Below are 27958 nucleotides of genomic sequence, written 5' to 3'. Positions count from 1 at the left end.
GCATTGCATAAACATTCTTTACCTGTGACTGGACTCCTGGCAAACTAGGAAGTAATTATTCATACAACAAAAGAGAGACCCAAAAGGAATGACAATGACATGGGAGGGAGGGGGGAGGGAAGACACAAAAACTAAGCAAATATACACACAAAACAACTGAGACCAAGAAAACCACACTCCTGTCCCCAAAATAATATGTAGAATCTTGGCCATATCCTTAATGCCCAGACTATAGAGATATGTCCCTTTTCTCAAGTCCTCAAACTACTATTAAAGTTAGAGGGGGAGGCTTGTGATATCGTTTTCTGCCGCATCTCCTTAAGCAGGCAGACCAAGGAACGAGTACAAGGATGCTTTATAAATTTCTCTAAAGCTCTCTCAGTACATAGCACTCAGTAATAATGTGTGATGAAAACATAAGTACTACACAAACTTCCTGGCTTCTGAACATGGTCCCAATACAAAAAACGTGAAGACATTTCTTAAGATCCTTTAAAAAAAAAACTAGAAGAAAAAACTTTAGATGAATTTGGAAAAGGTCTAGTCTCCAAGGTAACTACCAGCCCACCAAAACCAAACCCTTTCTAATAGCACAGTAGAAGCTCCATGACAATAATTCTCAACCTTTAGGAAGATAAAACACGATTCTTTTTTTAAAAAACAAATTCTCAATGCCCCACCCAACCCAACAATGAAGACATCCTGGAAGACCCTCAACAAGACACTCCAGGGCATGTCAAAATAAGCAATATATTCATCTAAAAGAATCATATAATCATGGAAGATGCTTGGTACCAAGAGTTTTTTTAAAGTGCCTCTTAAAAATTAGTTCAGAATAGACCTACAGTATTTTTTAAACTACACACACAGTTAATTCAAAATTAGTTTTTTTCAAATTAAGCACACACTTTCACTCACTCCCAAATATTAAAAAAATGTGGCTGGGCTAGAAACTGCACCAATTTTTAAAACTGCCAGCATTAAGCTCCTATTATTCTGAAAGGTTTTGCTAAGATGTTCAATACAGGGACACATTCTAATTCCTTGTTATGACTGGCCCAGCTCAAGTGGCTGCCAGGAGAGCAGGGCTTTATAGGCATTGTTCCATCCTCAGAAGCTACATTAATGCTGGGTTGATAAAACAGGTCTTCATATCTGTGTGCTGCACTGAACAAAAAGTTAACTAGAAATGTAAGTGCTTAAAGTCACCAAAAGGAAAGCTCTACACTGACATTTTCTACCTACTTACCATTCATCTGTATTCATCTCACTAGACATTAACACACACCAAAGTTGCTCTCTGCTATTCAAATTGTGCTATTATGCTCAGGAGTAGATTAATAATATCCACCTTCCTTATTGTAAAATAAAATTACAACACTGGTCCAAACACGACATGTGGGGCCTCTTTCTACTTCTGCTGGCGTATCAGCTTGCTCTACTGCACACGTGGGAGAAAGCTTTGCTGGGTTGCCCTGCTGTTTCTGGAGAGGGGGTTTAGAAAAGGCTGAAAACTGAAAAAAAAAATAAGGGGGAAAAGGAGAGAAGAACAACACACATATAAACCTCACACCTGGTAACCTCTCATATCAGCTCTTTTTTACAGCATTCTGAGGGGAGAATGTCTTTTCTAAGCTGACACCATCAGCAATGAGGTTAGCAGGTGGGCCATGGGGCTCTTTGAAACAGCTCATAACATCCTTTTAGTTTTCACAGCACCAAGCAACTTCTGCTGACCTCAAAGCATCTGAACAAATATAAGCAGGCAACAGGCAGGAAGAAATCTCTGCTCCCAATGAGGGCAAGTTTAAAATCCCAAGGAGAGGGGAAAAAAGGTAAGATACCCTGATGCAAGCACATCTTGTAAAGGAACGAGGAGCTGTCTTGCAGCCAGGCATTAAGGAAGAGGAGGTCCAAGACGAGACTTCTCTATGTAAAATAAAGAAGACTTCAAGATGTAAATTTATAAGGAACAATCTAACATAATTCAAACGTTATTTGCAAACACAAAGAAAATCAAAAGAACTGAAGTCTTCAGAACTACTGCCTTTGTCTAGATATTTTAATAAACTTTTTAATTCCCATGGCTTTAAGAACTGCAGCATTAGAATCACAAACTCAAATACCCACAAAGGCCAAGCAACAATGTATTCTGAAGTGAAATAAACCATGCTCCATGTAAACAGTGCAGTGAATATGGGCTCAGCATTGCTCCACCTTCACACATTTTCCAGAGACACAAAATATGGCTCTAGATCCTTACATGATATTTGCCAATGTCTAAATCAACAACTCACTACTTTTTTTAAAACACAGTTTAGGCCAAATAAAACAGCCCCAGAATATGCAGCCCATGGGCCACCATTTGGGACCCATGGCAGAGTCCACTTGTCAGTTGATAACCCATTTCTCCCTTTCGTCCTCTAATAGCGGCAACTGTCTTGATGACAGAAAATAATCTTCAGTGAATAAAATGTAACAAAATGCTTAAGAGCCAATGCAAAAGTGGAAGCTGAATAAGAAAAGAAAGGGACAAGTGCGTAGGTTATGCCTGACCCAGAACTGCCAGGCTAGAAGCAGAACTGGCACAGGGCTCCGAAGCATAGACAGGTGACTAAGGGACAGAGGGCTAGCAAGAGGCGTCACAGAGAGGAGAGGAAGGCTGTGGGTGGTTCAAGTTCTTTGCAGGGACAACAGCAAGGAAGGGATGAAAACCTAAAGCACTGATGACCTGGTATTTGGGAAAAGTCCATGAGTCATTCACAGCCATAGGCCAAAAAGGACCCCAAGGGTTTAAACAAAATAAGCCAGCAACCAGTTAAGTAGCACCTAGGGGAGAGAAAGTGGTGTTGAGCAAACTCATACAGAAATAGGCCTTACCGGGGAAGAGGTCATAAAAACTTGCTCACTCTATAATAAACTTTGTATATTTAAAATGTTCTAGATACTCCTGCAATAAAGATGGATGATCCTCGTGTCACCAAAGGTACCCCCAGTAGAGCAGCAGCAACAGTGAAATAGAAAAAGCTCACTTTTGAAAAGCAGCTCAGAGGAAATTCAAGATCAAGTACAAACAGTTCCAGGAGTATTTTCCCTACCTTACCCAATTCGGTGAATTTATTTTCAAACACACTGTGACTTATTTGCTTTGAGACATACCTCTAATGCTTCTGATATGCACAAATGATGCCTAAAGAATAAAAAAGTGTTAAACATCCTTTAAAAACTGAACAAGTGAGCAATTTCCAATAACTTACTTGATAGGGCATCCATCAATGACTTTTCACTTGGGGTGGTAAAAAGATATTGAAACCAACAGGGGAAAAATGTTATTTCAGTGTAAATTTCATTTTTTTGATGTATAGGAATAGATCCTTGATAAGAGATCAAACAAAATTCAAATCAAGAAGATATGGGCTGATTATTTTAATGTAAATGCTTCAATTTTAAAATTTGACTTCTCATTGAAAAAAGATGGAAAATTTAAATTAAGATATTTATATTCCTGGAATGTTAGCTGGCTAACTTCTCATAATTTCACATGTAATCTCTTAGCTTTATTTATATTTTCAAGAAAAAAATGCATTTTAAACTTCGCTTCCAAATTCCATTGATATATTTATATCTATTTCCATATTGAAATGTTCAAAGTCACAATTCTCCCAAAACCTCCCTACAGTCTGGGAATTTTCTTTCTCTGTGGCAGAAATACACATTGTATGATGGTATGTTATAAAGATGGTATGTTATAAAAACAGTGATTCATAATAACACATTGAAGGCCAAATATATAAAACTCATCTATGGGGACCACCTATTACCACTTTTCCAATTCAGGAAACATTGTCATTCCACTGCCAGAAATCTCATACTTCAATATGCTCATCTTCACCCCATCAATGAGATGTGAGGTTTCACACTCAAAAAAAGGTTAAGAAACCAAGGACATAGGTAATTGAGCCAAAACCAGATGACGGAAACTTCAGAATACCAGCCTAGTATTTTCCACCTGGATCTGCTAAATTAAGAATTTCAACCAAAGTGACAAAATCTATTCAGGCAAGACAACTCAGTAGTTAAACCGGCAGCACTGTGTTCACAAGAAGACCTTACATGTATAATATTTGTCTACAAAATCAGAATGGATTTTAAAACAACCTATGAGGAGACAAGGAAGCTTAGAGACTGCCTTGGATGAAAGCTAAAGGCCCACACCACTAACACGACGGCACACAAGAACCAATCTGAATTTCTCCCTGCTCTCACCAATGTAAGACAACTCCAATTTTCAAAGTCCTATTTCCTAAATAGAACCTTATTTTAATAGTCTTTACTCCAGAGGGCAAGATGGTAGAAACTGTATGGAAATTTCTAGATATGTGACTTTCTCCTGGGAAAGAGGGCCCGCAGCTTTCTTCAGATGCTCAAAGAGACTCAAAACTCCTCAATCTTAACAAGAAATTTCAATTTTACAGTGGCTCCATAATAAGGAAATACAGGAAAGCTGAGAACTCTGAAATAACTACTGCCCATATTCTCATAAGGAGATAAAATTAGTGAAAAGGAATACTGAGCTTGAAGTGAGTCTGACCACTGCTAACTAAATGCAAAACAAAATAAAATGAAAATCCATCCTGAAAGAAGTTAATGGGTCTGATATTTGTGAAAATAGGGATTTTTGTGATATTCCATTAATATAGTCTTTAAAGCTGCTGAAATAATCTCCAGTAATGAATAGCCCACAACAACAAAAATTCTGGAGGAAAAGAAAAGCTAATCATATAGAACATAAATTTCCTTTTTATGAGACAGACTCCTTTTTTAAGTCAAGGAAAAAGGCCGGTATAAATCTATCACTATTAGATTAGACAAGGGAAAAATATACAGAAAGCTCAACCTAGTAGTTCAAAACTTATCTGATGCTAAAACAAAACCTTCATGTTTTAAAAAAAATCTAACATTTTACTATAACTGTCTCATGATAAATAAGTCTATTGAGAAAAATCATCCAGTTTTTTCAAATTTCTAAAAGTGGGAAAGAGGGTCTTGCCTGTCAAACCTTCTTTGCTATTCATTTTAAGTCAGAAACTGACATAATAGAAATCAGTAATATAGACAAGTACTAGGAAAGTGCAAGTTTTTAAAAAAAAACAAAAAAACATAAAACACAATTACTTGCAATTAATAAGGCAGCCTCCAAATTGGTTTGGCTTTAACCCCACGCCACCTATCCCTATGACCTTCTCAGTTATTTTACTCCTTATTCCACTCCTTGCCAAAGCACCTATCCTCCTCCTCATAAACCCCGCTTACAAGGAAAACCCTTATCTGTCATCACACAAAACTACCAAGCAACATTCGAAAGGGAAACATACGGCTAAGAATATTAATGAAATTGATGCATTTAACACCAAACCCATAGCTCTGAGAAAATAACACCTTTACCAAAAACAGATATTTTTATGTAGACTAATCTTGGGAAACTTAGCATTGGTAATAGCGGAGATGATGGCTATGAAAATGCACCTAACCCACTGTTACAGAGGAGTAGCCTTTTGTTTTGTTTTATACGATGGACTACAAGGCTATTGATACAAGGCTATTGATATAGAAAGTCGTCTCCCCCGTTAAAAAAAAGTTCTCCTTTGACCTTACTAAAATTAAAGTCATGATATACATCATGAATGCTAAAAGCCAAATCTGTTCATTTCCTGTTAGTTAAAATTTTCCTAAATACACCATAAAACCTCTGTAGACTTTTACCAGACACTAATTCCTAGTTTTAATTCAGATTTCAAGTTACCAAACCTACTTAAACCGTAAAAAAAAAAAGTGTACATTTTAACACACAAAAGGCTTAAAACAAATTATTGCCTTTCAAGCTTAATCACCTTCTGTTTCCACTTAACACTTGAAATCGACAAGCGCTGCAAACCAACCAGTATCTAGAATCAAATAAATAGATGATAAATGTTCTTCCCAAATTAGAAACAAAACAATGGATTTGGCATTAGAGTACACAACACGTGGGTTCTGTGAGTAACAAGAACCAGTGAAGACTGCCACATCAGTAAAATGAAATTGGCCAAAGCAAGTAAACATTCTATGCATCTAATGTCCTCCAGAGTTAATTCAAGAGTTGGGTGTGGCATCACTAGCGCACAGAGCCTTGGATTTCCAACAGTTCTATAATATAGTATTAGCATAAAGCAGCAATGCTGCCAGCTAAATATTAACAATCAAGAAAGCCTCTAACCAGGCAGGATAAGCTACATAATCTGTAGGTTGCAGTACAAAATCAAAGTACTGGCCCCCTTGTTCAAAAATCAAGAATTTCAATGGGGAGGCATTATGGTCATGTGCCCATTCAGTGGCCCTGCCTCCAACCAAATACCCATGCTTAAAAAAAAGAAAGAAAAAACACAACATCATCAACACTTTAATGTGGTAGCTTACTATGATTATTGGCCCATTCAGCTGATTTTCCAAAGAATCAGAAACAGCTGGGGAGGACTGCTATGGGCAGGTTTTCCACAGGGTGGCACACCATCCAGGCCCCATACCATCTCACCTATAGAGCCCCTCCCAATGCCATCAAAAAAATTAACCTGACCAGGCTAAATACCGTGGATCTCCAACCTCCCTTACTTCCAAATAAACATTATCTGTGACAAAGGTGGCAACAAGAATGTAATAACGTGGTAGATTTTAAAAGATTTCAAACGAGAAGCAAAAGAACTGACCCTACCATGCAGACCAAGCCACCAAAAAGGTGAAGGTAAAGTCAGTCTTGATAAGATGCTAGTTAGGAGTACCCAGCTCTTTGGGGACAAAGAACATGAAGAGTAATTTGCCACTGTGGTGCTCTTGTGTCATGCTGATGCCTGAAAAGCATCATAAATTTAAAAATATATATTTTCTTCCAATCAAATTAAGAGGAAAAGGTTGATCCCAGCCTAGAAGCTGGGGTATTCTGGATGGCTCTGTTGTGTCCTTAAAGAGAACTTGGGACTTCCTTCTAGAAGAGAAGAAGAGAAAGAGACGTTTGAGAGGGCAATGCAGTATTTTTTTTTTAATTAAAATAACATCAACAGGAAAAGCACAGAAGGCTAGAATGGCTGAAAGTGGCAACAAGGATTCAGCCAGGAACACCTGTCCGTATACAAAGAACCAAAAGCTGGATTAAGAAATGACGAAGTAGAAATGCCGCTTAGAGCACTGTTCTTCAGTAACCAGCTGGGAGCTGAGTCTTAACTAAAAGCGCTGAACCAGACAGAGAAGGACCTCGCTTCTCTGGTGAAGAAGCATTAACCAGAACCAACCAACCAAAAAACCAAAACCAAAAAAGGAACTCTAACAACCAACACATTCTGAACCTAGAAAAGGAAAATAAGGTTCAGTAGGAAATAACAGACAGGCCTGGTGGACACTGACCAGTTTTGGGTACCTGTTCTGTTCTAGTAGCATATCCTAAAACTAAAATTCTCTTGAACCACGGGGAAAGAGTGCGTGCAGCTTAAACAGCTGACCTGACATGATTTCTAACAGCAAACAAGACACAGTGAAGGAAACACCTAAAGACAGGGAGAAGTGGGGGGGGGGCCTTAAAGGCCTAAGGCTGGGTCTTTGAAGAGAAAACAAAAAACCTTACTCCCCCGAAAGGTGGCAGCACAAAGTTACCCGAAAGGGCATTAAGGGGCCAGTTTTGAGCACACAAACACAAGAACATTCTCTCAAGAAGGAAAAGAAAGTAGGGGAAGCATAGAAAATTGGATGGAACGTGTTTCTTCAAAATCTAACTTTCCCCACCGCACCCCAACCATGATCTTCCAGAACTGTTTTCCTCTTCCCCCCTCTACTCTCTCCCCCATTTCCAAGAGAACTTTAAGTATGTACCCCACACACACCTGAACAGTGTTAAACCAACATTCCTACAAACGTATTATGAAGAACAGCTCAAAACCAAAGGCAGTAACTTTGCAGTTCCTCCATCAAGAGTCACCCATTTCTAGAACCAAAGGTCCAGATGAGAAAGTAGATCCAGGAAAGCTTTTCCACCCGCTCACCAAAATGGAGACTCCAGGTCAGCTTCCGCAAGAAAAAGCGGCCTTAGCACAAATGAAAAATTCAGACGACTCTGAGGGAAACGATTCTTGACAATGTTGTCTTCAAGGGCAACTGAACAGTATTTCAAACAAACCGATTTTACTTAAAAGGATGGGAAAATTACATCCCAACTGCTATTAGAGTTTTTAAATGGACTTAACTGCCATAAGTTTGGGCCTGAGCTACATTTTTATGAAGACAATTATTATGGGTAGGTCCACAAAAATATTAAGTTTTAAAAAGCTCTTTGTCCTTGCCGGACATATTTCGTGTGGCATTAAGCACCATCCTTTGGGGAAGGAATAAAGGAGAGTAGATAGCCGGTAACCAACCCTCCTTTCCTCACATTTTCAGAAAACATAAACGATAGGAGATGAACATTTTATCGTAAAGATGATCTTTGAAAATGCACACTATTTTAAATGACCATCTGGACAGCTACGGCTCCGTGCCTGTGGCTTACATCTAGAGGCAAGGTCCTGCGCTCCAGCCCTCTAGGATAACAAGTCAGCTTTTAAGGAAACGCCGTGGGAACACTGTGTGCTGGTCACTGTCACGACCACTGGAGGAGCACCTGCTGGTTAACAGAGGCTGGTCCACCCGAGACTCCACCAGTCTCACCAGGGCGCGCACACACGTCCGTGCACCGGGGCGCAGCTGGCCAGCCCTCCTGGCCGAGCTGGAGGCAGCCGCCGCAACCGCCGCGAGCAAGCGAAAGCCCAGAGCCTGCCTCGCCCGGCGGCCCGACCCGCCCCGTGGTTCCCGCCCAGCGCACGGCTCGCGCGCAAACCCGGGATGCGACCTCGCGCGGCTGCGCCCGATCTCACCTAACACGGCGCAAGGGGAAGAGCGGCCCGAGGATCCTCCCTGCTCTGTCCTGGGCGCCCACGGTCCCAACCCACCTCCGCACACTGCGTGGCCGCAGCAAGTCTCGAGACGCCCCGGGAGCGCCAAGGACCACGCGCGAGGAGGCGCCGTACCAAGTGGGCACGCCACCAGACACCACCCGGCTGGAGAACCCAGTGCACGCAGCCTCCCACAAGGCGGAGGTGCCAGTCCACCACAGGAATCCTGCCCTTTTTCTAGAAAAGCCCCCTCCCCCACTTTCCCTCCAATACACTCACCTGCGTCTCGGCGCAGTTCTTCTCGCGCCACCCGCAGCCGTAACCCGACACGTCCACGCCTGTGCACGCTGCCTGGCGCAACTGGCCCCGCTCGGCTCCGGCCGCCCCCAACCAGCTTGTGCCCACAAGAGGGGCGGTGCCACCTCCCGAGGCGACCAATTCCCTCGACTCCCGCCGCCAGGGGTCGAGCTCTAGGAACTTCCCGTGCACAACCTCCGCCGCCCCCACCAACGTTCCCGCCCTGAGCCCGGACGAGGGCTCCCGCCGAGCCGAGGCCGGACTCCGCAACACAGCGCCGCGGCGGCGCGCACCGCCCTCAGCCTCGGCGTCCGGAACAGACTCGCGGCCCGGCGAGGCGTGCCCGCCCCCGCCCCACCCCACCCCACCCCCGCACTTGCCTGCTGTGACTCAGAGCTGCAGCTACTACGGCTCGCGCTGCCGACCGTCACACAGCCGCGGAGGATTCGCTCCGGGCGGGCTCCGCGGAGAGGCGGTAGTGGCGGCGGCAGCGGCGTCCCCAGGTCTGACGGTGGCGGGAAGGCGGCCTGGAACCCAGCGGAACCCCCGCCCCACCCGCGCCGCGCCAGCAACCGGCCTCCTCACACGGCCCGCAGCTGCCTCAGTGACGCCCGGGCGCCGCGGTCCCGCCGTTTGTAGCGGGGCGGGGAGGAGGGGCTTGCTTGGAAGAGCGCCAGGAGGCGGGGCCGGCGGCGAGTTCGCGGCGCCGCGGCTACTGCTGCCGGCGCGTGCCCTGCCCGGCAGCCCCGAGGGTCGGTGCCTGGGAGCACACGCCCGACTGCAGACTCTTTGGCTCCTTCCCTCCCAGCTTCCGATTCCAGGCAGGCTCCTGGACCAGGTTCCCCTGGCAGCGCGGAGAGCGTCGCGCGCCCAGAGGCGTCAGATACCAGGTGCAAGTTTGCAAACCCCGAGGCTCCGGACTCTAACGGGCAGCCAGAGCGATTCGCGCGGGGGTACTTTGATATATGTGTATCAAATATATATACATACATATATTAACATATTGCAAGCAAAGCTCAAGGGCTTTTTCCCTACTTCACAGCTGAAGGGTCCGGTCCCTCCGCGAAAAACTAAAGGTTTGCCCCCGCTGCCCTTCTCTGCCTGTCTAGATGGAATCTGATGTTCAAATAAGCCCCGAGTACCTGTGCGGGGTGCTATACTCTGCTTCAAACACAAAGTAGGAAATCCTGCACTCGACTATATAAGCGCCTGTCGCTCGCCGCATCCTTCCAACGCCCCCCACCGAAGCCCTGAAACGGCCAACTCTTCACCGAGGGGGCGTCCCATCGCTGCCTTTCCTTGGCCCGCCCCCACGCCCAGTTCAATCGCTTTCCCCAGGAAAAACCTGTGCCAGTCCTCAGACCCAGACCCAAGACTGGGAGTCAAAACCGACCCCAAACCACGCGGCGGGAGCACGTTTTTACACCTGCTCATCCGCTTAATTACGAGAGCACCTGTCATATTGGGGCTTTTTTGTGTGTGTGTTTTCTTTCAATGCAAAGGCTTCCGTTTTAACCCTTCCCCCTAAAAAACTACATTTAAAAATATCACCTGTCAAACCTACCTGTAATCGCACGAGGTAAGAGAAAGAACTGAGCAGTGGGCGGCTGAGTCGCCGCAAGAACGTGACCGAGGTTACAGCTTCAAGGGCATGATGCGGGTTTGATGCAGCAAGGTCCGCTAAGGGCGGCCAGCGCTCCCCGCCCCCCACGCGACGGGCGGGGCTGGGGGAGAAGCGGGGAAGGACTCCTCTAACCCAGGGCGGGAGGTAGAGGAGACAAAATTGCCCTCCTGGGCGAAGTCAAATCAGACAGTAAAGTAGGGGGCTCAGCCATGATCGAAATGGAGACAGTCCATCCCTCAATTTGGGGGACCCAGACTGGGGACACCAGAAATAGCTAATTGATTCTATATCAGCATTTCTATTGTCACCCCAATTACGATTTGCAATTAAATGACCTTAATTGACTTTGTACGGGTTCCTGGGGAAACGGCTCAAAGCGCCTGCGCCTCTTTGACCTCCCTCTAAACAGTTAATTATAATATTCCCATCCCAGGCAGGGGGGATTGCTAAGAATGCCTGTTTCCAAACGTTAGGCAAAAATGGGCCTACCAAATTTGCCAATCCAAGCCTAAAACTCTTAGAATGCCTTATGATGCCCTACTTCCCGAAACTGACTTCTTGAAGTCATGGGAGACCTCTCTCTCAACAGAGTTCCCCGTCTTCCAAACCACTTCTAGTTGGCAAACACTGTGTTTTCGTGGAGAACTCCAGAACAGGTTAAGCTTTATAAAGTGGGGCTGCCAAGCACTTGGATAAAAGAGGGAAGGGGAACCCAGGAGTACCTGGTGTAAGACAGACTCAGCAAAAACTAAGAGAAATAGTTATTCTCTTAATCCCCCAAAAGGTGATTTTTAAACCCTCAACATTTTCTCTCCCTCTCTTTTTTTTTTTTTTGACTTATTTTAGATTCTAACAAATCTTTCAGATGTCCCATTTAAGAAGCCATTTTACCAAGGAAATCTTATGGGGCCTAAACAGATTTCATACCCTTCCATCCCCCAAACACTCACACCTTTCCCCCTGACTTTTAGGAACTGATTTCCAGTTAGGAAAATAATTTCTTAGGTTACTATTGTCTGCTCTGTACCCCGCCGCCCCCCCCCATGTTAAGCCTACATTTTAGAGGTTGCACTGTAGGCCTAAGAAATAAACCACCTCCATTTCCCTTCCACTCTCAACATCCAGAGGATGGGTATAATAAATAGGGTGTAGGGAAGGGCTGAAGGTTTAGAATCTTAACCAACAGGAATGTTTGTACATGAGCGGGGGAGGGGAAAGAACCTGTTCATTTCAGGGAGAAAGTACAGAGACATCCATCCTGGCCCAGCGCTGTTAAGAGTAAATTCTAAATGGTTGACAATTTCTCTCACTCTGGCCACAGTAAAGCCAGATCTGCAGCTGGTAATTACGAGAGAAAATACCCAGTCTCGACATCAGTTTCGCTAACCCGTACTTGCAAATGGAAAACAGAGAATGTATCCAACCTCCAATTTCCCACAGTTATACAGCTCTCATATTAATTCTTTACAGACGTGAAATAGGTGGGTACGTGGCAACGTGCTGGGCATAAATTAAGCAACAATGGCCACGCGAAGTCCTGTTCGCCGCTGAGATCCCGGGGTGGGCACTGCCACCTTGCTATCCCCAGCCCCCAGGACCCCGGAGATGGCAAAGTCGAGTCCGGAGAAGACCGGCCGCGCGTTGGCTTTTCGAACTGGGAGGGTGGGTGGGATGGAGAGCAGAGAGAAATTAAGCCAGCCGGCTTTGTACCTTTTCCCAATCCTCTCCTTCTCAAGCACCACACGGGCGCTCTCATGCACACACTCGCCCACACCCCCTCGGGCCAATAATTTAAACTTCTCTTAGGCAAGGGCACTGCCACCACCATTCCCTCCACCCTCCCCGCCCCGCGAACATCCTCCCCCTTTCCCACCTCTACCCTGTGTTCTCTTTTTCGCAGTAGAAAGCCAGCTGGTTTCTCCTAAACCCTGAGAAATCACAAAAGTTAAAATGAAGCCAAGTGTCTGCCCAGCGTCTCATCCCCAACCATCTTTCTCCAGGCGTCAGTTTAACAATAGCTATTCGAGAAAAGAGGTGGGTGGGGGGCGGAAAGAAGGGGTTGAGGGATGTGTAGCCGAGTTGGCTACTGAGTGGCTGCGAAGCCTTGTCGGCTGCGAAGGGGGTTCCCCCCTCGCCCAGAAGGCGAAGTCAGCCGCGTAGGACCAAGGACAGGGCTTGGAATCCACTTCCCAGCGCGCAGCACAGCGAGGCTCCCAGGCAGCCGCCCCTCCAACAGACACAGCTCCAAGGATCTTATTTACGCTTTTCTGAACAAAGGGAATCTCATATCCGGTACAGGCTTAAGAATTCGGCCCTAAATTGGCTATCTTCTTTTGAAACACAACCATGATCATTGGCGGCCGTGAATTAGAGCCCGCACACCTCGCAACGATGAGTTTTGACAGCTTCTACCCACCCCAGCCCCAGCCCAGCCCCAGCCCTCAGGCGGCATGTACTTTTTTCAGTCAACTACAACTAGCTGCCTGGTGCACCATCTAAATTCCATCTGGCAATCCCATCTCCCCAGCACATGTTATCTGGTTAATGCAATTAAGTCGGGGGTTTTCGCTGGTCTAATCTCCAAGTCCAGGCTTCTGATTCCCCTTAATGGTCCTAAAGCCTCTCCGGTCCTTCGGTTGCTTCGCGAAAGTAGAGGCATGCATCCCCCCCGCCCCCCCAAACCCAAGTTATCCCTCTCTTCCCACAAAATGAACTTCCAACCTCAATCCCGAAGCTCACTCAATATCTAGACTCCCATTGTACCCCTGTTCTTCCCTGGCCACATTTACCACTTAAGTTTCTGCCATTGACATTTGTGAATATTCAGTACGTCAAGCATGCGTCCACGGTCTTTTAGTCTAGCTCTCTAGAATTAAAAAGCAGAGCAGTATCTTTGAAATAATACAAACATGTGCAATTAACTTCGTATTCTGTATTCTGCTCACTTACAGGTTTTCTGGGTTTGCCAGCGCATCGCTGCAACTAATGATTAAAGAAACCAAACCGAAACTTACCTTTCTCCCTTAAGGTTTTTGTGTATATGTGTTTTTAAAGTAACGGTGCAGTTCTCCCAATAAGGATGAGCAAGAGGCTGCTGGATAGTTCTCTTAAGACAGCACGAAACCTAAAACTGTGCTCGGCTTAAAAGAAGCAAATAAAAAGAAATGCTTTCGACCCCAAAGTCCAACGCTAAGAGAAATGGCGGAAAAAAAATATATGAAAGGGGAGGGGAAACTTAAAAAAGAGAGTTTAAAAAGACGGAGACTACCCTCCTATTGCCGTTCAACTAAACAAAAAGGGGCAAGAAAAACAAACGAAGGAACAAAGAAAGAGACGAAAGAACGTTTTTTCAAAAAGACGATGTCTTTCTCCTTGTTGCTTTTTAGTAGGTCGCTACAGGAGTAAGCTGCTGCATCTCTAACTGAGAACAGAAATAAGGGGGGAGGACGTCTTAAAAGGGAGGTGGACTGGACCACAGATTTATAGCACCGTATCACCAACCCCTTCTCTGCCTCCGCACTGCCGTGTGTGCAGCTGCTCTGCCAGGCTCCTATCCCGGGCAGCACGCGCGGAAGTATACGCTGAGTCGTGCCACAACGCAACTTGCTCATCTCCCCAGGATCCTGATTGGTCCAGACGCTTCTATTGAGGCCGCCCAGGAGAGGCCGCGCGATATAATTGGTTAGGTCCTTGTGTCACTCTCGAGAGCTCAATGGAGTCCCGTTTCAAGGTAAGTTGTGCGGGGAGGTACACGCTTAACACTGGTGGCGAAGGGAAATGCAAGAAGCAAAAAGAGATGGGGAGAGAGCAACGTGGGAGGGTTGGAACAGTACTATCAGAGTTTTTGCGATATGGCACGATCTCCTTTCCTCTTAAATCTTTCTGCTTTGGAAAGACTCATTTCCTTTGCCATCACTGCCTCATCTATGGCACTTTTCTTTATAACATTAAACTCTGTCCTCTATGTATGAGTCACTGAGAGCTCCCTCTCTTTGAACTGAGTGAAAGGGATGAATGTACATCCATTACTTGCACGCATGCCTTTTTCGATTTGTGTTCCAGTATTCTATATTAGATATTAGGTAATTTAATGTCTTTCTCTATTTTAATATATGTATATTGCTGCTCTCTTGTTTGTTTGGGTTTTTTTAAGCGTCTTTTAGGATAAGAATGAAGTCAGAAATGCTTTCAAATAAAGCTGCACGGTTTGAATTACCTTTCACTTCATGTCAGAGTAGAAAAGTGCAGGATAAACATCCTGTCCAGGGAAAAAGGTGCTGAGTTGAGCTAAGGTCCTTCACTTTGGGGTGTATGATGACACTCAAAAAGAGCAGCTGTATATAAAATTAGAACAAGCCACTCCTCTTCATTTGGTGGCAGTACAGTTCTTGGGCCACACATGTATTGCTGACGGTAAAGATAGTCAAACCTTTATCTGGACTCTTACTCTGAGGATTTAGAAAGTTTAACCAGAAGACCAAGCGCTGTCAACCCTTCTGTTTTATAGATGAAGGCTACTTTATTAAACCCCATATTTTAATAACATTCAGGAGGATGAAATATAGCTTTATTCATGGTATTTATTTCTTCCTCCAAGTGAAACTGTAGTCCTCAGGATCGACTTGATGTATAAGTAGAGACAATATTCACTTGACCTAGGTTCTTTTCCAGCTTGAATTTCTTCTTTTAATCTTGAAAGGTAACACCAGCTTCCTACACAGTACTTACAATTCTTGCACAGTGTAACATCTTTCTGGAAGCTCATTCCTTTCCAAAAGAAATTCCTTTACTTGTTTATTTATTACTAGCCTCTATCTTTGAGAATGCCGGAAAGAGGAGGCACAGGTAAGAGTTAGAGATTGCAGGGGGGTGGAATGGGAATGCAGGGAAAATGGACAGATAGTCACAAAGCAAAATGACTAGAAAGTCAGGGTTGAAGTAAATCATAGTTCCTTGAAAGTGTCTTTGAGTGTTGATAGATGCTTAATGGCAAAGAACAGAAGACCTGTTTATCTCCCATATAGCCCGTACAATATGTCCTAGTTCCATACTTTGGATAACAATAACTGGGACTTGGGAAAGGAGGCCTGAATCTATATAACTGACATTTATAATTATCATGCCTTAATCCCCACCCCTACTTTTTATATAACAACAGGCCTGGGGTCCTAATTTCAACATAAAACTATTCTCTAGACCTGGGTGGAACTCAGGGGCAGAAGAAAGAAAAGCTGTTTGAAGAAAGGGAGTCAAGGGGCTGAGGGAACAACAAATAAAGGGAAAAAACAGAAAACCTCCACCTCATCTACAATAAAGTAACCACTGTATGAATAAACAGTTGGAAGATTGGGTTCGCTGTCATTCTCTTCAACCCCTCCCTTCACCCCTAGATCAGTACAAAGAGTAAGGTAATAAATACAATTTGGGTAAAAGTGTAATACTGTTTAGTCAGAATTACCAATGAAGGGAATTGTCTTTTATCCTTGTTAATATGCTCTTAATATTGAATTATTTGCATTTGTTCACGTAATATTCTCAGCAATTTGAAGAAAATCTTTACCATTAACTTACAATTACATAAGTTCCATCTAATTATGTGGAAACTAATACTTTGTTTTATTTTTTGATGTTTGTATCCACAAGAAAGATTTTGTGGATTACAGTAGTATATTTTTGCAAGGATTGGGGGAGGGTGGGTATGGAAAGCTGGGTGTGGTGTGGAGTGATGAAAATCCAGCGTGTGTGTTATGTAGTTAAAGAAATTACCTGAAAAATGGCAAACTTGTCCATTCAAATGCAAAATGCTAAATTCTATGGCTTCAGTATGTACACTTTTTTCAGTTTTTTCAGAGGAGCAAATATTTTTCAGAATGTTTTCATTTTCAACAAGTTGTTTTTTCTATGTAGATAAAGTGGAGTTAAATTATTTAAGAAATCGAAAATGTCTTAAAATACTAGTTTACTTCCTCAAACAGATGTTTTTACATTTAAAAACTTTTAAATGGATAAATATAGTATAAGTAACACGTACTTTTCCAACTTTTAAAAATAACAACTGAATACAATCACTTTAACACAAATGATACCTGGATATATATTTCACTTTGAAATTCATGCTGTTACAGCCTGAAATATTAACATACTCTGTCTTGCAATTAATAAAGACTATGTGTAAACATCACACTCCACATTAAGCAATTGTAATCAATCCCTCTTCATTCATAGCTAGGTAAAGAATTATCCACAGCATCTGATCTTGTATTAGAAAAGCATTTGAATTATGATTGTCTTGTTAGCTCTGATATATCTTCAAAGTACTTGATATTAAACCACAACAGAGAAGGGAGAGATATAGGGAGTCACTGAGAGCTTGGAGAAAAAGTTTGACATGGAGAAAGCTGCAAAAAGAATAGTTCTCAAAGCATTTGATTCAATTGATTATTTTACTAAAATATCTTTATAAAGGAACAGTCATTCATAGGAATACTCATAAGCTATTGCGGGCAATGTCTTTTATGATAAATAACCCCCCTACACTAGTTCTGGGGAGGAAGAGAGGATACTTTTAGGGTTTTATGATAAATGTGGCTGTAAAGTACAATTGTAACTTTTTTAAAGTAAAGAAAGCAGTTAAGCTATTTAAATGAGTTTACAATGTTTGGCTTAGGGTGATAGTTCCAAACATTATACCCTCTCAGATGTATAAAAATATTATTCTGTGTTAATTTGTTGGGCTGTTTGGGATGATGGAGGGGGTGTCTGCTGTTCATAATGTTAGAAGTGTGACAGTTTACTGCCTGAGTGAGAAATAGAGCTATTATATAGCTTGGTGATTACTATTTTATTTATTCTTCTTAAAGAAGTACGTCAACTTTACTTCCACAGTTCAGAAAACACAAAAAAAAAATGTCGAGGAAATTGATACCAATGTGAGTTTAGAACATGAAACCGGGCTAAAGAATGAGGCAGGAGTTAGCACCATGGACAGAGACAAGCCGAGCCTGAATAAAGGTTTGCAAAGCTTGTTGGAGTTTTCTGTCCCTCCCAGTGAGACACAGAAACTACAGTTCTTGGGAACATTTCATTTCTACAGACTATAGGGCTGTCCTACTCCATAGAAACACGTTTATTTTGAATTAGGCTGGCTTTTGCTAGGACTCGGCCATAGTGACAAACCGCCAGGAAGGTTAGCGCCCCGAACTCGCTGCGCACCCTCCACTGTCCTCTTTCCAGACACTTCTTCCCCTAGTGAGCCTGTCAGTCATCAAAGAGGTCATACAAAATAAATGCAAATCCAGGTAGTCATCGAAAAGTCAGCTAAACCTACTCCAGATTTGTTAATCCTCGAAATTCCCAGAGGGAATCGCAACAAAAACGCCTACACGCTCGACCCTCTCTCCCCCCCCCCGTTCTTCCCCCGGCTCCCTCCATCTCCTGGCAAAGGGGCAAAGCCTTTTATCCGAAGGTGAGTGACCTCCGAGACTATTTCGCAAAGAACCCTTTATATTGCAAACACTTTCCATTAGGAACAGTGCCAGAGACGGCAGTGAGCAGGACCACAAACATCCTTTACTTTCTCTTTACATCATGTCTTTAAACTCCTGTTCAAGGGAAAAGGCTGTAAAAGGAGCAGACTCAGCGAGAATTTACCCTAAATTCCGAGGTTACTGTTTACACTTAAAGACACGTGAATTGTACAGGTTTTTTAAAAAATTAAACGTAATGTGTCGCGGTAAATTAAGACCAGCCTATATTGTTCTTCCCCCCCGCCCCCTACCACGACCGCCTTTCCCCCTCCTCTCAGCAAAATGTGTATGAGGTGCATTCTCCTTTAGATGATTTGCCTGCGGATATTCAGACTGAAATCTGTTGCACGTGCCCCGGAGTGTCTCGGAAAATTTATTTGCAGCTTCGGATCAACGATCATTTATGTAAACGCTCCTGCAAATGCCCTCAGCTTTTTTCCCCTCCTCTCTTTTACTCAGGACCAACTTTTAGCAAGGTAAACTCACGTCTTTCCTGAGCATGCAAAGGGTGATCTAGGCGACGAGGGAGGGTGAGGTAAGAAAAAACTTGGAGGTGAGAAGGGGCAAGTCGGAGCTTTGTGTCCGTTTCTTCCAGGGATGCTAACAGCCTTCTCTAAGCTTCCTCCTGGAGCCGATACATCTCATGCAAAATTAATACAAGTAATTAAAAATAGCAGATTCCAAAGTTAAAGGAAACCATCTGTCTCAGCTGGTGGCAATCAGTCTTTTCGCCGGCCCCTTTACCGGGACCTGGGAAGAAACGGTTTTTCTGCTTCCGATGCTCGGAGGCTCTTTCTTATATTGAAGATTTATGTTTCCACTTGTGTGCGATGCACGTCTAATTTGAAATAATAAAGCCGGGCTGAGCAACCAGTCAATCAGAGCTATCAACTGCGCTCGGCACGCAGCCCTGCCCCCAGCTTCCTCGGATCTCTAACCCTCTTTCCCTCCTCCCCTCTATCTCGCTCTCCTTGCTCTCCCCCTCCTATTTCCTCTCTCCTCTGCTCTCTCACACACTCACACTTTTCCCCCACGTGTGTTCAGATCAAACCCTTGCCCCATAGAGCAAGTGACCGTACCAGGGCCCGGGGACAAAGGCAGAGTTTGTAGCAGAAGAAGACTGAGACCCGGGGAGACAGCGGCTAGAGAAACAGCTGTCTTATCAGCCCGCTGCAGAGATGGAGATGGCTCGAGAGGTCCTCAACAGATAATCACTTGAATACGTTTGCAATGCGCCAAACTTCACGCTTGATAAGGCCAACCCAATGTAGAGAGCAGCCCAGATCCTGCTCCATTCTGTTTTATCTGGGCTGTAAATTAAGAAATTGAAATTCAGGTGGCAGAGGCAGCAGTCGGCTGACAGACCGCTAAAGTAAACTGTCATTAAAATGCTTTCGGCAGGCAGAGAGGGGGCGCCTGGAATGGGATATATTTTTTAATGGGGGGAGGGGAGCGGTGAGAGAAAAAGTCCACCGGTTTTAAAAATTATTTGGGGAGAGGAAGCTGTGAGGAAAAGTTGCAAAGGGACACATCATCTTGGTTATGATTCCTAGTCATAACTACGATGTAGAAACAATTTGAAAAGAATAAAGTTGTGTGAAGTTTGGTGTAATAGAGATTAAGGGACAATTTAAACCAATCTGATGAAAAACTGAATTGTGTCTTTATCAGAGCATAGGGCAGAGGAAGCTCTCTGACTACAGTATTAGAAACAGATTCCAAATGGGCTCTAAAGTTTTCCTTTTGTTTTAAGAAAAGTAGATCAATCAGATGCAGAGGAGTTACCATAAACTGAGGTAAACCTGACCTTTTTGTTGAAGTGATGGGGCCACAGGAGAGATTCCAGGATGGTTTTTAGAATAGCCAAAGAAGTTGTCAACCACAGAAACGAATCTGCTTTAGCTACTTACAAGAATAAGAGTTATATTTCGTCCCCTCTGCCTTTACCTAGATAATTACTATGGGGTATTTCAGGAAACTCAAGAAATTCCACATGTGTATTTTGACATCACTTGATTCTTTCAGCACACTTTATATCTACACTCTTCTGTCTGCTTTTATGGATATGGAGCATGAAGTTCTATGCATTATTTGAATAAATGTTTCACAAAAAGTTTAAGATGTAAAATGACCAGAATATAGCCAGTGACCTTGTTGTCTTGATTCACTGATGACTCTGTGCTGTATCTGGTTCTCCATGTGGTTGAATAGATTGTAAATTCACTGGTGTACATTTATGAGAGTGTGTAAGTATGAGAGGATGCAGTGCATTTTCCAGGCAGCATTTATATTTTAAGTTTTAGCAATGTTTCTAAAAGCGTACCTTCAGCTGATAACACATGGTTAACACAGTTTTAGAAAATCGATCAGTTTTTACTTTGTTTAACCCCAAAATTTTGATCAATGTCAGAGTGCACTTAACTGGCAATATAAAGGTTGCTTAAATCACAGTGGGGTGAGGAAGAATTAAAAATAAATCTGTTGGGAAAAAATGATGAGAAAAAATTTAAGATGCTAGTATATGTTTCAATAGTTATTAAACTATTTAGATACATTAAAAAACAATTCTTTTAATCTTTGAAATTGTCATTTGATTACTCATAGGGAAGTAATCAAATAAATATGTCATGGAATCTCAAACATGTTTCTGTTGAACATTTTTTTCAAAAATCCTTCATGCCTTGTAACACTGAGAGGTATTAAAAATATTCAAGCACACGAATGAATGAGTGCTGTATGGGTTCTTCAATGAGAGAGAAATCAAAGTTTATGTTAGGTAGCTTTTCCCCTCCATAACATCATTTTCCATAATGTTATCATGTTGGTTTAAATAATGGCTGCTATATAGGCATTTTAAGAAATATTCTTTTAATGAATCCCAACCTTTTAGGCAATGTTATATTATCTTCTGATAATGAGACATTTTTCTGCTTGTTACAAAGCCCAGTATTGTTGAGTATTTACTCAAACAAATTTGAATTGCCAACTTAAATGTCTCAAGCTATGGTTTTTATTTTTATTTTTCTTAAGTAAGTTGAAAATATGCATACAAGGGACTGCTTAACCTATTCTTTGTCATTACAATAGGACTTTTTAAAGATGAGAATTTGCATAAGGCTTAAAAGATTTATTCTAAGTTTGAAATGTGAGAAAAAGATACTTTACAAATATAAATCATTATAACACTTCAAAATTAAAAGATAATTTTAAAAAGAAAAAATTTCATTACTGAACAGAAAAATGTTTTAGCATGAAATTATTACAAAAACCACTCCTAATTTTTGTCACAAATAAATGATACAATTTCTAAAGGCATAACAACTCATTATGAAAGATGAAAAATAATTTTAAAATTTTAAATGCAAAATTTATTTTTCAAGTGATTCCACATTATTAATTCTTCTCTGTGGGAAATGGGATCATAGATTTTTAAGGTAAACAGTCTCTCTATGATGTATAAAGGCAAAATACTGGATGCTTTGGAAATACCTTAAAGTTATAAATGTTTTTATTTAAAACTGATTATGATTTTATTACCAAAAAAAAAAAAAAAACCAATCAGACAACTAATTGTGTCTTGCCAGATATAACATTTATCTTCAGGTGAGGGCCAAATGAGTAATACATAATCATTTCCTATTTCTAACTATTTATTCCTGATCTTTGACAAAAGACCCATTTCAGTTTGATTCAATCATCTTTTGAGTGCCTATATTTATACAATATCTTTATAAGTTTTTTAATAGTATAGTTTGTCCAAAAATTAATCCTTTTAATGGAAATTGATATGTTGCTTTATTAGGAGCTACAATTTTGAAAATTTTAAGAGCTTGGGTTTTCACTTCAGACACATCTGAATTTGAACCTGACTCCACTTACTGTGGGGCCCTGGACAAGTTATTTTATCTTCTAAGCCTTGATTTCCTGATCTACAAAATGGTGATAATAATGTTTAATTTAGGATCCCTGTGAGGTTCAACGAAGTCATGAGTGTAAAATACTCAAACTTCCTGGCATAGAGGAAGTAGTCAATACACGGTAACTACGATTATGGAACAAAATGGTGACTTAGCACATTTATTTGATGAAGCCAGAATTAGAATTCCTGTGTTTATATAAAATGTCTCTTAAACATTTTCATTTGCTCTCATTAATTTCCTAACTGATATATCTTATGATAAATATCTTCTCACATTTCTAATTGTAACCAAGTTTAAAAGGCCCCAAAAGGCATAAAATCTGTCTGCCCTGTTATGTAGCTTCAATATATTTCCCAATACAATTTCATGATTCACCCATAAAAAGTTGTGGGTCTTCAAAAAGGAACTTAGTCTGAGAACCTATTTGATTGATATAATAATAAAAACACCTTAGATTTTTATAGTACCTTTTATCACAAAAAGCTCAATGTACTTTTCCATATTTATCATTGTAACTCAGGAGGTAAGGAAGGACATAAATTATTTCTCATTTTCAGGAGCATAGCAGAGGCACTGGGAATTTAGGTAACAGTTCTAAGATTAATAGGAATACAGAATAGCTTTCCTGAATGTCAGTCTTTCTGCAATGTTACTCTCTTTGGCATTAATTACAACCATTGTTCCTTTATTTAGGCTCACAATGTTAGTGTCTGCCATTAAGTATAGGTTATAATTCAGTTAATTACTCACTGAAATCAAGTTGAGTCAAATATATACTATCACAGTCTAATCAAATTAAAATATTTTGATTTTATGCCGAGAAACTTTTATTATTCAAATATATATGTGTCATATATATGCATACATTATCCATTCTTATTTACCATTCTACGTTAACTCTATGGCAAGATTTTTAAAGTTACTAGTCATTTATGGCCTTGAAAGAAATCAGTTTCAATCTCCTCATCACTCGCCTCTCCCCAGGTTCATTCCCTCTCTCCACATATATTTTTATAGGCTATTATATTTATTCCATTTACATAGGCTAACAGTAATTTCTGCTCTAGTTTTCTATCTCTTAGGTTTCTGTGCTTGAAAAATCTAACAAAATAAATATCCAAAGGAACATAGATGTAGGCTGTGTAAAGGGCACAAGAGACTATGCTTTTTATAATAGTTTGTTTTGAATGAAACAAAATGGAGACAATGTCCGCTTGACATTGTAAAACAAAGAATGTCAGAAGAATAGTAAAACTTGTGTATGGTTTATAGTTTTTCAGTTCCTTCCTGGGCTTACTTTGCCATGGATTGGTATAGATTCAGCTACAGGTGTGGACTTTCAGTGAATAACTAGAACAGAAGGAAACAAAACTTGATAAAAACCTGATAAAAGAATAAACTTTAAATATTTGGATGTCTAAGTTCATAGGTTACAATGGAAAAACAAACTTACTGTTATTTAAACTTCAATAGGTATCTATCTATAGCCTAAATGTATCCTATAATTTGATAGGACTGACCCACTCAAAGTCAAGTCCAATCATGTGAATGCCAGACTTTTATGAGGAAGTGTAATTAGCACCAAGAAGAAACAGAAGCATACACACAGAAGAGCCAGAGCTACTCTTTATTGCCATTTCGCACCAACCCCTTTTAACCCTTCATGTTGATGTGACTAAATGGAAAATCTGTTTCTCTGATTGAGCATATGTATATGCAGTTTAAGGCTGAGAATACTGTTGTAATAGAAATATGTCTGGTCACTGTCATTTCACTGTCTTTGGTCACTGTCATTTCAGTATAAGAAATTAGAGAATACGTTGTTTGAAATGTCAGTTTTTGTAAACATGAGTTGGAAGATGTAACATAAATGAATGGTGTTACAGACTGCTTAAGCTGTCTGAGTAACAAATAAACATTTCCTTGAATTATTTTGACACAATTTACTGTGAAATTTCTTTTTTTCTCTTGCTGATATTTCTAGATTTCTTGTGCAGACAATAAAGAGAAAAGTCTTTCTTTTATGTCAGGGCTCATTTTTTAACTCATAGAGCACTGTTTTGTAGAATACTAACATTTCCTAGATGTAAAATGAATACTAAAATAGAGGTGTGTCTCCATTTTAGTCATATCAAAAGGATACATGAAAATTTGAGCCTCTTTACAAGGTTTTTTACACTGATAATAATGAAAATGTTTTGATGGCCCAAATATTTACAGCAGGTATTAGGACAGTGATAGGGTTCTGAACAAATAATACTTTTGAGCCAAAATGCCCAAGAAAGCTATGAGGGAAAGAAACCAGGAACCAGAGCCTATCATGCTGCACCCTGCTTAGCTATGGATGCCCCTAAAACACCTTTGTGCCTAAGAGGGAGCTGTATAAACAATGCTAGGAGAGGATGCATCATGCTAAGATTCCTAGGCTTGAAGAAAGGAGACTTGAGTCCTAGTATTCTTTCTCCCACTAACTAGCTGATTCCCTTCAGCAAGTCCCTCCGACTAAACCTCATGATTCCCAGGAGAAGACTGGATTAATAATAATAATGGGTAACAAGAACTGAGTATATAATATGTGCTGGGCAGCATTCTAATGCTTTATGTGCATTAAATCATTTAATCCTCACAATAATCCTATCATTTTAAAGATGAGGAAACTGAGGAAGTTAAGTAACTTGCCCATGATCACACAACCAGAAGTTGACAGAGCTGGGATTTGACCTTAAGTATCCATTCTTATGGCCCAAGTCCTAAACCACTATTTATTAGATGACCTGTAAGGTACTTTCCAGATGTAAAATTCAGTAATTCCAAAAAAATATAGCAGAAATTAATACTTGCAAGAGAACAAAAGTGTGAGTAAAATAGATATTACAGTTAACATAAACAAACAAAACTCTATGTTTTATAATGAAAATAATTATACTGTCTTGCCATGCTACCTATTGCTGACAAATGAAAAAGAGATAAAAGTGATAATTGGATGATTTGCTTCTTTAAAATGATTCAGGTCAAATACAATAAAATTTTGAGAAATATTACATAAGATGTCCTAACCACCAGCAATTTCGGGGGGTTTGAAGAAATTTTAATTATTTAGCTTTTTTAGGGAATTGTCAAAAGTATTAAACATCATATAAAGGATGGTCACTAGAACATTAAACAGTGCCTATTTTGAGGTAATAGGAGTTGGACTTTGAGTTTTTTCTTAACATTTTCTGCATTATTGAATTTGTAAAAATTCTGAGCATGCATTCTTTTATACAAATCAGAAAAACAGGTAGTTTAGTGTTTTGAGGAGGAAAAAAACTTTACAGCTCCAGAGCGCAAGCTTCAGCCTTGTACCCACCAGGTGGGAGCAGGACGTAGATACTGAGTCGTGAGGACCAGTGAACTCTTAAAAGACAATTTAGATTTAGAGAAGCACAGATTAACAGCCCTGGAGCTTTATAGTTTAAACAAAATAATATTCATTCATAAAGACAAATCTTGAGATTTAATACATATGAAAAATAAATTAATAGAGGAAAATGAAAAAAATCTCAGAAATTGCTCTACCAGTTTCTTAGAATAATACAGTATCAGATGTAACTATCTTGTCCTATTAGAATTACCTAATGTATACATTAAAAAAATTTTTTTTATTTATTTTATTTATTTATTTTTGGCTGTGTTGGGTCTTCGTTGCTGCGCATGGCATTTCTCTAGCTGTGGCGAGCAGGGGCTACTCTTTGTTGCGGTGCACAGGCTCCTCATTGCGGTGGCTTCTCTGTTGTGGAGCACGGGCTGTAGGCACGCGGGCTCAGTGGTTGTGGCTCACAGGTTCAGTAGTTGTGGCACACGGGCTCTAGAGCACAGGCTCAGTAGTTGTGGAGCAAGGGCCCAGTTGCTCCGCGGCATGTGGGATCTTCCTGGACCAGGGCTCAAACCCGTGTCCCCTGCATTGGCAGGTGGATTCTTAACCACTGTGCCACCAGGGAAGTCCCAAATTGCCTAATATTAATTACACACAGGAACAACAATTATTTCCTTCACTCACTGCCTATCTATATTATGATCAAGGGATGTTCTTCTTTTCATTTAATTAATCATTTCTTTTTCCCTGCTCTATCCTTTCTTGCAATTGCTGGAGATTCTCATAAAATGAACTTTAATTCCCAACTAGCAAAGTCCTTATATTTCTATGGCAAATAAATAAATGAAAACCATAATACAGTAAAGAATTATGATGAGATTGAGCAAAAACTGGCTTCCTGACAGGTACCATTTAGTGAATTGCTATTTCAATGCCCTAAACAGTCACCTGAGTTAATTCAATTTTCATACTGTTTAATTTCTGTCTTTAAAATCACTCTTCACTGTCTCAAGTCTATAGGATGGTACAGTCCGAACATCCTCATTTATTTAATTTTGCCATTTAAAAATATTCTAATATTATGACCAAGAATCTAACAAGAGCTAAATGCAGGTATTATTTATTTTTAAAGGAATGCTATGAATACATTTGTATTGACAGAAGTGAAAAAGAAGGTACTAAGAAACAATATCAAAATAAGAGAATTTTATATTTTAACATGATGTGTTTTAATGTGACCCTGGTACTATCTTTTAAGCTTTATAAAATGTAAATGTATATTAACTTTTATATATGAATTGTGGCCGTTTTGGAAAAAAAGTTATTCGTCATAACCAGAGGACACAAAATGCTGCTGCTCTCACTCATGGACTCATTTGGCTCATGGTGCAGTCTTGAATAATTTTAAACCAAACATGACTGCGGCAATCAATTTTCGTCCAATTTATTGGGCATGAGTTAAAGCCAATTAAAAAACCATTTTTGGTGCAATTCAAGGGGAAAAATGTATAAACCCATGAAAAACAGATTTCAGTCCTAGACATGAGTCATCACTATTCTAAATAATGGCGTTAAGCCCCAAATCAGAAGGAACATGTCCTAAAATTGCATATTCCACACTGGAAACTGCATTTCTCAGCAATGATTTTATACAATTTAAAGTTTTTTAGTAAGAAAATGACCTGGAAGGAAAATCATGCTCTTCTAACATTGTCTCATTTCTGAATATTTTTTTAGCCACAAAATTAAAAGGTAGTTTACAGCAGCTCCTGAGTTTATGAATTAAGAACTAAGGTAGAAAGCCATCTGTGACCTTTATACAAAAGAAAGCAACACATTTTACCTATAATTTTAAAGTATCTTTTACCTATTAGACCACGTCTCCTTTCACATGAATATAGTGGCTCTCTTTTAAGGCCGTAAAATGAAACAATCCCTGTGCGCTCCGGATAATCTTAGGGTAATCAAAGCAGCAAAATGGAAGCTTCTAGGTTGGAAATTACAGCTATAAAATGCAGCCATACATTTTCAATCTGTATATTAAAAACGCCTTTTCAGGGTTATAGCTGTTGAAAGTATTCAAGCAGACCTGGATTCTGGTTCTGCCTCTCCCCTGTCCTTGGTATATGACTCTAGGCATGTTGCCTGATCTCTCCAAGCCTCAGCTTTCTCATTGGTAAAATGAGTATAAAAATAATAGCTACCTTTTAGGGATGTTGTGAGCATTAAGTGAAAAAATATTTGTCAAGTGTTTAGGAGAGTGCTTGGCACAGAGTGGATCTTCC

At 40.9% G+C, this 27958-nt stretch overlaps 1 protein-coding gene across 3 annotated transcripts in view; it reads right to left on the bottom strand.

The window, feature by feature from the left end:
* Positions 1-9537, bottom strand: part of ELAVL2 (ELAV like RNA binding protein 2) — a 250598-nt gene extending 241061 nt beyond the window's left edge. The window contains exon 1 of one of the 3 annotated variants that reach the window (XM_022551630.2): positions 9231-9537. The gene's annotated coding sequence lies outside the window, so the exon portion shown is untranslated. The remainder of the gene's footprint in view (positions 1-9230) is intronic. The other 2 variants (XM_089913122.1, XM_089913123.1) reach the window with 2 other exon arrangements.
* Between the last annotated feature and the right edge of the window lie 18421 nt (positions 9538-27958).

The sequence above is a fragment of the Delphinapterus leucas genome, chromosome 6 (assembly GCF_059928025.1).
Source record: "Delphinapterus leucas isolate spDelLeu-1000000601 "Yukka" chromosome 6, BTC_Dleu_Yukka2, whole genome shotgun sequence".
Taxonomy (NCBI): Eukaryota; Metazoa; Chordata; class Mammalia; order Artiodactyla; family Monodontidae; genus Delphinapterus; species Delphinapterus leucas.
This window is presented reverse-complemented; position numbering and strand designations above follow the sequence as displayed.